The sequence below is a fragment of the Gekko japonicus genome, unplaced genomic scaffold (genome assembly GCF_001447785.1).
Source record: "Gekko japonicus isolate JY-2015 unplaced genomic scaffold, Gekko_japonicus_V1.1 scaffold647, whole genome shotgun sequence".
Taxonomy (NCBI): domain Eukaryota; kingdom Metazoa; phylum Chordata; class Lepidosauria; order Squamata; family Gekkonidae; genus Gekko; species Gekko japonicus.
Genome location: NW_015167072.1, coordinates 848,382 through 857,879, shown reverse-complemented (window position 1 = coordinate 857,879; position 9,498 = coordinate 848,382). Strand labels below are relative to the sequence as shown.

Below are 9,498 nucleotides of genomic sequence, written 5' to 3'. Positions count from 1 at the left end.
CCAGTATAATTTGTAGAAGAGTGGCTGTCTCTGTGATAGGGTTACAGAAGTAGTGGTGGTATCCTAAGAATAATTTCCTATGAAGCCAATTGTGAATAATACTGCCCAGCTCCATTTTCAGTGAAAATGATCAAAACTTTTATAAAATTAAGAAAGCACAACCACTCAGTAATCTGAGAAGCAAATACCTAGTTCACACATTAGAGAGTAAAACTGTGCCTAAATTGAACTACTTCAGATAGCAGGTGAAGGGCTACATGGTTGAAAGCTTCTGTATGGATACCTCCCCCCTTCGGTGCACATTAAAATCAGTCATGTAGAGGTTCAGTTCTTCTACTTCAGGTGCTCTTTGTGTGAACTAAACCATAGATACATACTAGTAAGGCATGGATATAGACAAACCTGGTTCCACATTTCCTCACATGTAGTAAGAGACTGAAGGCAAAACTGCATGTGACATTAGTATCCACAAATGTGCCATTTAGCCACAAAAAGTAGCTTTTGGTAGGGATATGGACGGGGACTCTAGTGCTAAGGAAAGGAAGAAGAAGGAGGAGGAGAAGGAGATTGGATTTATACCCCGCCCTTCACTACCCAAAGGTGTCTCAGAGCAGCTTAAAACTCCTTTCCCTTCCCCTCCCCACAACAGACACCCTGTGAGGTAGGTGGGGCTGAGAGAGCTCTTGACAGAAACTGCTCTTTTTCAAGAACAGCTCTTATCAGAACTACGGGTTGCCCAAGGTCATCCAGCCAGGTGCTAGTTGAGGAGTGGGGAATCAAACCCGGTTCTCCCAGATTAGAGTCTGCGCCCTTAACCACTACACCAAACTGGAGGGTTAATTCTCCCCACTCGTGCCATTCCTCTGACCAAAAATGCCTCCCACAGTTGCTGATTCTCTAATACAAAAACTTGTCTCTGCTATATTCTGACAGATACTCCTTACACTTTGTGAGAAAGGATACATGTATGTTGTCAATTTGCTACAAAGCTTTTCATGGTCCTGTGCCAAATGTAGAAAACAGTTAGTACTGAATATCTCAGACTTTTTTAATCCTCAAGAAAATTACTACAGCTTGCTTTCTGCTTGGTATTCCTTGAGGAAAATTGGCCTTCTAAAATCATCTTTCTGTTTTCAGTTAAAATGACATGAAGTTATATGCCGTTCCTCTTTGTTTCTGGCTCTGCTAAGCAGAGAAAACAGCTTTGCCAGCAGCCTTAGCCCCAGCTTTTTGCTGAGCACTTCCTCTATGGAAACCCTACACACCTGCTTGTTACTTAACTGCTTATCCAGATGATCAGTCAAAACAGGCTTCAGCCACATCTAGTGCTCGAGTGTGATATCTAGTGCACAGATAGTAAGATGGAGCAGGGTTTGTACATGTGTGTTGGGGGGAGAGTTATACAATTTGCTGCCTTTTTATATCAAACCAGGATGGATGTGTGATTCAGCACTGGAGAATGGGAATCCAGTCTTCAGGCTAAATAAAATACATTTTAAAAGTTCACAAAATGGGACAATATGTTGGGGGAATCAGACAGCAGGTCATACATTAGTACAGGCGTATGAGGTATAACGCAGTTTCAGACTCTGGCTAAATTGCTAACCTGGGAGACATCTGGCATCTTCCAGAGACTGGTTTATTATGGCATGTGGTTTTTAAGGCAATTGCCACATCATCTTGCATAAAGTGATCTGACAGGCAGGTCTTGCTCGGTTGCACACCCAGACAGGCAACAGTGTGGTTCAGCACAGTTCGAAGTTTGCAGGAGTATGCAAGATTTCAAACATTTTATTTTTCTTTCAAAAAACATTATTTTCATTTCGTTTGTTACTAATCTTGCTTGTTTTTGTTATTTTTTCTCATTGAAAAGAGAGGTGAAAAGCACTTTTTTATTGAGGCTGTACTCTTTGCTATGTAGACAAGTTAGAATGAAATTTTCAGTGATTGTCCTGCTCACCCATGGGATCCTGCCTGCCAAATTTCAGACAGAAAATAAAAAGGGCCCCTGGCTTTATTGGCAGTGGTAGGCAGAGGGAGGCATTTGGCAAGGCAACCCAAAGAAACAGGTAATGTGGCACAATCAACACAAATGGCATAATAATTGATAGGGATATGGTGCTTTGTATACTGGGCATCTCTCCTATATTATAAAAGGGTTTTGGGTGCCAGAATTCTAAAATGCGCCCCGTTAGTGTATGGGCGGAAAAAATGCCACTCAGAAGACGCTGCCTGCGATGACTGGCTCCCTCACCGAACCTGGCCTGCCATTGGCTGGGTGGCTGGGAGGGGAGGGAGCCAGTCATCGCCGCAACTTGCGCTTTTTTCCTATCTAGGGCCCGTCGTCTACCGCCACGACGGGCTTTGCTTACTAGTGCAGCCATAAAGGTGATGACATGGCTGTCAGACACCACCCAATCTCACTGCCTGCTCTACTGCCACTGGCATATGACTTTTTCTTCCTTTCCCTTGGGTCTCAAATAGAAAAGATACCAGAGAAGAGTGGTCAAAAATCTTCAATTTTCTTTTAAAAGCTGTTGTGGGAATGGGGGAAGGGAGTTCTAATTAGGCCATTTCTTGGATAGAAGCTGTACATAAATATGAATCCTGATGCACTATTAGACCCTTTGGGGGCTAACAAACAAGTGGGTGAGGGTGGGGGTCTGTCCAAGAAATGGCATCCAGGAGAGAAGTGTTGCTCTCAGTGCTACAGCCTCAATCCAGATTGCTCCTCACGCCTTGTGACAAGATTTTTTTTTTTAAGGTGAAAGGTAGGCTGAAGATGTGATCATTGTGCCTTGTTGAGGCCTTAGTGGTTAGTTAATTTAAGGGCAAAACTATACATGTAGTTTTGTGATCCTTTTAATCAATTTTTACGGGAGGTGGTACTTGAAATTTCAAGGGGAACAGTGTGGAACATGAGCGAGGGGATTTTTAATTCTTCTACCCCAAGTTATTTTCATCACAGTAGGAAAAAGATTCCGCAGACACCCTGTTTGGGTGTGGGTGTGCGGATTAGTCATTGCAGTGTACACACACTTCACCAAGAAGATGCTGCCAAGTGTTCAGAGGGATGCAAGTTTAATGTTTGCGCTGATCCCACTCCCCAGTCTGCAGCATTGACTATAGTCTAGGGCATTTGCATTGATTTATTTATATTTCACTTTTAATTTATTTATTTATTAAATTGGATTTACTGGACTGCCCTTCCCTATGAGTAGGGCTCAGGGCAGCTTACAACAGAGGTCCCTGCCACACAGGGGGGGAAAAGGACGGGCAAAGTGTAGCTTTTTAAAGCCGCACCAAAAGAGACACCCGGCGGCGGGATCACATAGATCCCCTGAGCCGCCGCGCACTTCCTCCCCAGCACGATCAGATGCCGGGGGGAAGCCACAGAAAGAAGAGCGCGGCAGCCGAACTGCACATGTGTGCGCGCGCATGCGCAGTGCGGCGGGGAGCCGGGATTGATACGCACAACAGGCGCGGCGGCAATCCCACGACCGCGCTTGCTGCGGTGCTGCAGGTAAGTCCTCCTCTGTAGGAGGTTCTTTATTACAGCGGGTTTTCCGGGGTTAGGAACGGATCGGGGACGGGTGTGCGCCGCTTCCCAGATGTTGCGGTGAGATCGCGCCCGTTTGCTGCGCCCCCGATCCATCCCTCTCCCGGTCCAAAACCTTCCGTGTAACCGGGGCCAGAATAGTATACAGCTCTCAGTTTAAAACTAAGTTGAAACAAACCACTAAATACCAGTAGATAAAAACAGCATACATACAATATATACGATGGCAGAAAGAATTCCAGCTCCCTAGCCTCCCTGGAGGGAGGAGTTATGGGGGATTGTATGAGAGTGCCAAAGGGTACCCCGTCGCTGTTCTCAACTGATGGGGATCCAAAGTGCTTCAGAACATTGTTCTTCCCTCCAGTGTTCCCTCTAAGCTGAGTTAGTGTGAGCTAGCTCACAGTTTTTTAGCCTCTGGCTCACACATTTTTGTCTTAGCTCAGAATGGATGGCTCCAGAGCAAACTAATTTATGCAGTAGCCAGATTGCTTGGTCACAACTTTAATGCCAGTAGTGCACAAAGTAGAATTTTTGCTCACAAGACTCCACAGCTTAGAGGGAGCATTGCTCCGCTCCTGTCCTTCCTCACAACAGCCTATGAGGTAGTGTAGGCTTAGCGAGTGTAACTGTCCCAAAGTCACCCAGTGAGCTTCCATGGGCTGTGATCACACACTAAATAATCCAATTTCAAACTGGATTTTTACTGTGTGAACTGGCACAATCCAGTTGGGAAGTGCACTGACAGTGGATTATTTAGTGTGTGTGACCGCAGCCATGGTAGAATGGGGGTTCGAACCTGGGTCTCCAAGGATCCTAGTCCAAGATCCTATCCACTAGTCCAAGATTCTATGCCATGACAAATCTCAGGGCGTGCTAAACCTTTGTCTCTACCTTCCCATCAATCTGCATTGCTGTTTGTCATATCAGGAGGGGCAAATATAGCATTTGTTCCAATCTTGCACTTCCATCTGCTTGTGATCCAGGGATGTACAAGCAAAACAGTTGTCTCTATGCCTAGCAAGCACCATCAAAGAACAGAATATATTACCTCAACAAAAGCCACTGCTTAAATAGAATTGAATTCCTCTCCAAGCAATTGTGAACATTAAAGAAAATGTCTTTTTGTGTAATTTCATTTGTTAATATTCAAATGAAATTACACAAAAAAGACATTTTCTTTAATGTTCACAATGCATATCCCTAAAAGTTTGGCCTTTCCTGGCTGGCCTGTGTGCTAAGAAGGTACCTGAAAATGATAGAACTGTTAGTTAAAGGGGAAAGAAGCCTGTTCTCCTTCACATGCCTTAATCTCTTGGCCTCCCAGTATTTTGTCCTGGGGCCTCCAAGTCCTGAATCTTGCCTTCAAGCTTCCTTGTGGTGTTTAAAATGCTGGTAGGCAAAGAAGGGAGAGAGCAAGCAGGGGAAAGCAAGTGTGTGTGGGAGGGGTCAAGGTGAGGAGATATTTCAGTTGGTTCTCTTGCCAGTTTGGTGTAGTGGTTAAGTGCGCGAACTCTAATCTGGAAGAACCGGGTTTGATTCCCCACTCCTCCACTTACACCTGCTGGATGACCTTGGGCAAGCCATAGTTCTGGCACAGCTATTCTTGAAAAAGAGCAGTTTCTGTCAAAGCTCTCTCAGCCCCACCTACCTCACAGGGTGTCTGTTGTGGGAAGGGGAAGGGAAAGGAGTTTGTAAGATGCTCTGAGACTCCCTTGGGTAGTGAAGGGCATGGTATAAATCCAATCTCTTCTCTTCTTGTAATTCCAGAAGCAACAGAGGTCAAGCATAGTCCCTACAGTCTAGTAGCCATTGATGGATCTATCCTCCATGAATCTGTCTAATCCTTTTAAAGCCATTGTGCTAGTGGCCTTCACTACATTCACCATGCAATGAAAGCATGACAACTAGCAGTGAATTCCATAATTTACTCATTGAGTAAAGAAGTACTTCTTTTGTCCAGCCTGAAAGTTGCCCATCAACTTCATTGGGTGTCCTTTAGGTTACTGTGGAATGGATCTGCAGCAGCGGAGGAAAGATGGGGGGGGGGGGGAAACGGGGGGGGGGGGAGGGGTTCTGAGCCAAGTAAAGATGAAAGAAAGCATCCTTAACTGCTAAACTTTATATAACCCTACAAGATAAATTCCACACTAATGACTCCAGATTGCCAACAGCAACCTTCTGAACATGGTCAGTAAGAAATTAATTAAACTATGCTAAAGCCACTCCTTTAATTCCAGCCTCAACTTCCAAATATTTTAACTAAATTGCATAGTCAACCATGTCAAATAAATCGAGTAACAAAAGCAAGCACACACAACCCTACCCATACAATAAAGTCATTAGGGCTTGAAGCCTGATTGCAAAGGACCAAGGCTTAGCTGCCCCATTGTGCAAATTTGTTTATATGCATTTTAGCTAGCCCCTGTCCATTTGGTTTGGAAAAACTGGATAAAAGAACTTTTCCTCCATCTCCCAAAATACTAGAGTTTGGGGACACCCAACTAAGGACGTGCAACAAATTACTTCCTCACACAACTCATACTTAACGGTCCATATGATGTTGTGAGGTCACTAGCTGAGATAGCTTTAAAACAGTCAAAATCATGAAGTATGGGTCCATTAATGGCTATTAGCCATTATGGGTCCATTAATAGCTATTAACCTTGATAGCTATATGACACCTCCAAGTTCACAGGCAGTATACCTCTTTATGCATTAGTGTGAAGCAAGGATGACTTTGGCTTCTGTTAGCCACTTTAGGAAACAGGTGAGGTGCACAGCTGGTCTGATCCAGCAGGATTCATGATAGATACTTCTTGAAGGTAGATTTCCAGGGGGGCACTGAGTAATTTTTTTTCTGAAAAGGGGGCGGTAGGCCAAATAAGTCTGGGAACCTCTGAAGAGCTTCAGGGATGCAATAGGAGGGATTTTTCTTGAGGACAGAAGAAGAGTTGGTTTTTATACCCTGCTCATCACTACCAGCTTGAATTTCCACCTTCTGCGAAACAACCCGTGTTCGCCAAAGGGCCACCAGAGGGGGTTGTCGCGGGAGAGAGAAACCTCCTCCCGCAAGGGACTGGGAAGGGGGCGGGTTTGTGCCGTCGTCGGGGCGATATGCTAAAACCTCCCTCACACGGGTGGTTGGCCAATGGCGCTGAAGTGCGCGGTGACGTTAGAGTAAGCGCGTGTGACGTACTGGAGAGGGAGCTGTGGCTACTGCTGTCGGGGCCGGGTGGGGTTTTTTCAATGATAAAAGTTCTGTGCCGAGCGTGGCGGGGGAGTGCGCGCGCTTCATCGACAGCAGGTGAGGTGCTGGGCGCGCGCTTGGGGCGTTGCCAGGGGTGACTCCCCCCTTGGAGGGGGGAGTGTAGTGTCCCTGATGGGGGAAGGTTGAGACGGGAATTCGCCCTTCCTCTTCCCGAACCTTGGGGGGGATGTGGGAATATGTAGGGGGGGGGTGTCTGACGGGAAGGTCTGTCCGGTGTCTGGAAGACGCCGTATGTAGGCGAAAAGTCAACCGTATAATAAGACCAAACGCAGCTGCTGTCAGCGACGTGTTATGGGAGAAGAATGTCATGGGTCAGGGAAAGGCGTTCTTCCCGTCTTTGATTCTGAGATGGTGTTCTGGCGCCTTAACAGGGATGCTGTATTTGTTCCCTTGGAAAGTTTATTGTCCGCTTTTGTCATAAAGATTGGTGGCTCTAGTAGTAGGTTCATTTCCTTATAGTCGAAGTGTCTCCAGACAGAGAGTCTGATTTCAGTTTTAGCGGCCTCATTAATAATGAACTTTTGATTGCTTTTAGTGTTACTCTGAGGATAGAGTGTACTACAAAGTCAAATAAGTGAAAGCAGTTATTTCCACTGAGTACAGAAACGTTTCTTTGGGGATATTAATAATACGAATTCTTGTAAAATTCTTTTCTTAAAAAAAGAGAAAATATTCAGAATATGTCAGGATTCAAAATATTTCTGTTCTTCCAAGTGAGCCTCTTGTGAGGCTTTTTAACAATAGCTGGTTCTTGGAGTTGAGTTTGGTCAGGGCGTGGGTTGTTTGACAACTTTCTAGTGATTTTCTGTGATTGAGGGTGTTGTCCTAGAGTTGGATTAAGGATTATATGGGAATAGTTGGTGTTACTGTAGTGGTGGGGTTGGGGTGGTTTCCCTAACTGTGTGAGATGCTTCTTTTTGATGCTCCTTAGTCACTGGAAAACTTTGAAAACGACATATGTTGTTAATGTGCCAGGGGAAGTATTGTGATCCCATTTGTGTTACAAAGATGTCACAGGCAGCTGTAAATAGCTGCTTATTTTCTGCTTCAGTTTTCCCAGTGTGATGGACTTCTGTGTGTCTGAAAAATTGCTCTGCTTTTTGAAAAACCAAAGCTGATTCGCATTTTATAGGGAGAGGGGTCTGTTCAGTCTGTGCCAGCTTCTTTTTGACTGTTTGTGCTCCACTAGCAAACTTCAGAGGACAGCGGAAGACAGGAAGGCCTGGCGTGATCTGGTCCATGGGGTCGCGAAGAGTCGGACTCGACTGTGCGACTGAACAACAAAAGCACCTGATTTTATTCTTATTTATTTTACCAGATTCATATCTAGTTGTAATCTATATGTTTTGAGTACATCACAGTAGTTCCCAAGGAGCTTAAAGTCTAACAACATAATCTGAAGAACACCTTTCTGAGAGTGCGAAGCCCCATTAACTTGACTTACATTAGGATTCTGAGTAGACCTCCTTAGAATTGCAGTGTTAAGTAATTTTATTGATTTAACAATGAGACCAAAGCAATTAAAAGTGCATGGGGGGATAAATGAATAAGTAACTTAATTATGTCCAATTGAATTGTATTTGTCTTAATAGTTCAGTTCTTTCACAACACAGTTTGATTGGGTCGAAAGGCAGCATAAAAATGTTTTAAATAAATAGTAGCTCGTATCACTTTTACCTGGGTTTAGGAAATCCTATTGGAAATTCTTCAGCAATTTTGTTTACAGTCAGATATTTGTGCTTTAATGTAAAATTAAGTTTGAAAAATAAGTTGATCCAAATAGAGAGTGCTTGGAGATTCTTCAAGGGGAAAATTAATTGAGGCAACTTGATTTGCTCTTTTCAATCACTTACAGAATCAGTTCTCTTGTGAGGAAAGAAAACTGAAAACTTAGTGTTGTTATGATACCTGTATAGTTACATATATACAACTTGGATGATGATATTGGCACAGGGCCTTAGATAGTGCGGCTCCTTACCTAAAAGCCTGGCAGAAGAGCTTCGTTTTACAGCCCTGTGGAACTGTAAAAGGTCTCGCAGGGCCCTGATCTCTTCCAGGAGCTCATTCCACCAGGTTGGAGCTGCCACTGAAAAGGCCCTGGTCAACGCCAGCCTGGGGTCGCCACTCGCCATAAATCAGAAGTGACTTGATGGCGCTTAACGCACACACACTTGTTTCTAATCATGCTCAGCAACTAATTTTTAACGAATTCTATTTTTAATTGAATGAGGACTGAATGCCCACTAATGTTGCCCATGGCTTGGCTCACAAAAATGTGAGTCAGTGGGAAGAGTCAAAGAGCTCTTTAACTTCTTACTCTATAACATGATCTGAAATAGAAGTTTTGACAATGCTTTCCCTTTTATTATGTACAGCAACTTCTCATTTTGTCTATGTACCAAGCAAGTAGTAATGAACACTGAAATGTGTAACAACAGAATTCTGATAGACTCTCCAGTGTGGTTTGCAGGGATGCAAGGGCACTGCTCGTGCAGGAGAAAGAGGTTCACTTGCACCATAAAGGCATTCCTCAGTTTGAGGGCTAATTCTTGTATTATTCTGACCCACCCTGAGCATCGGAGAGGTAGGATATAAATATATTACATGGGGCTAAGTGGGAAGACCTTGGCCCAGCAGTTGTCTGCCCTGAAACAGTAGCTCATCAGCATAG

The 9,498-nt window shown here is 44.3% G+C and overlaps 1 protein-coding gene across 1 annotated transcript in view; it reads left to right on the top strand.

Moving 5' to 3' along the window:
* The first annotated feature begins 6,774 nt into the window (after nucleotides 1-6,774).
* PPARD (peroxisome proliferator-activated receptor delta) overlaps nucleotides 6,775-9,498 on the top strand; it is a 64,228-nt gene continuing 61,504 nt past the window's right edge. The window contains exon 1 of the mRNA XM_015412710.1: nucleotides 6,775-6,863. The gene's annotated coding sequence lies outside the window, so the exon portion shown is untranslated. The remainder of the gene's footprint in view (nucleotides 6,864-9,498) is intronic.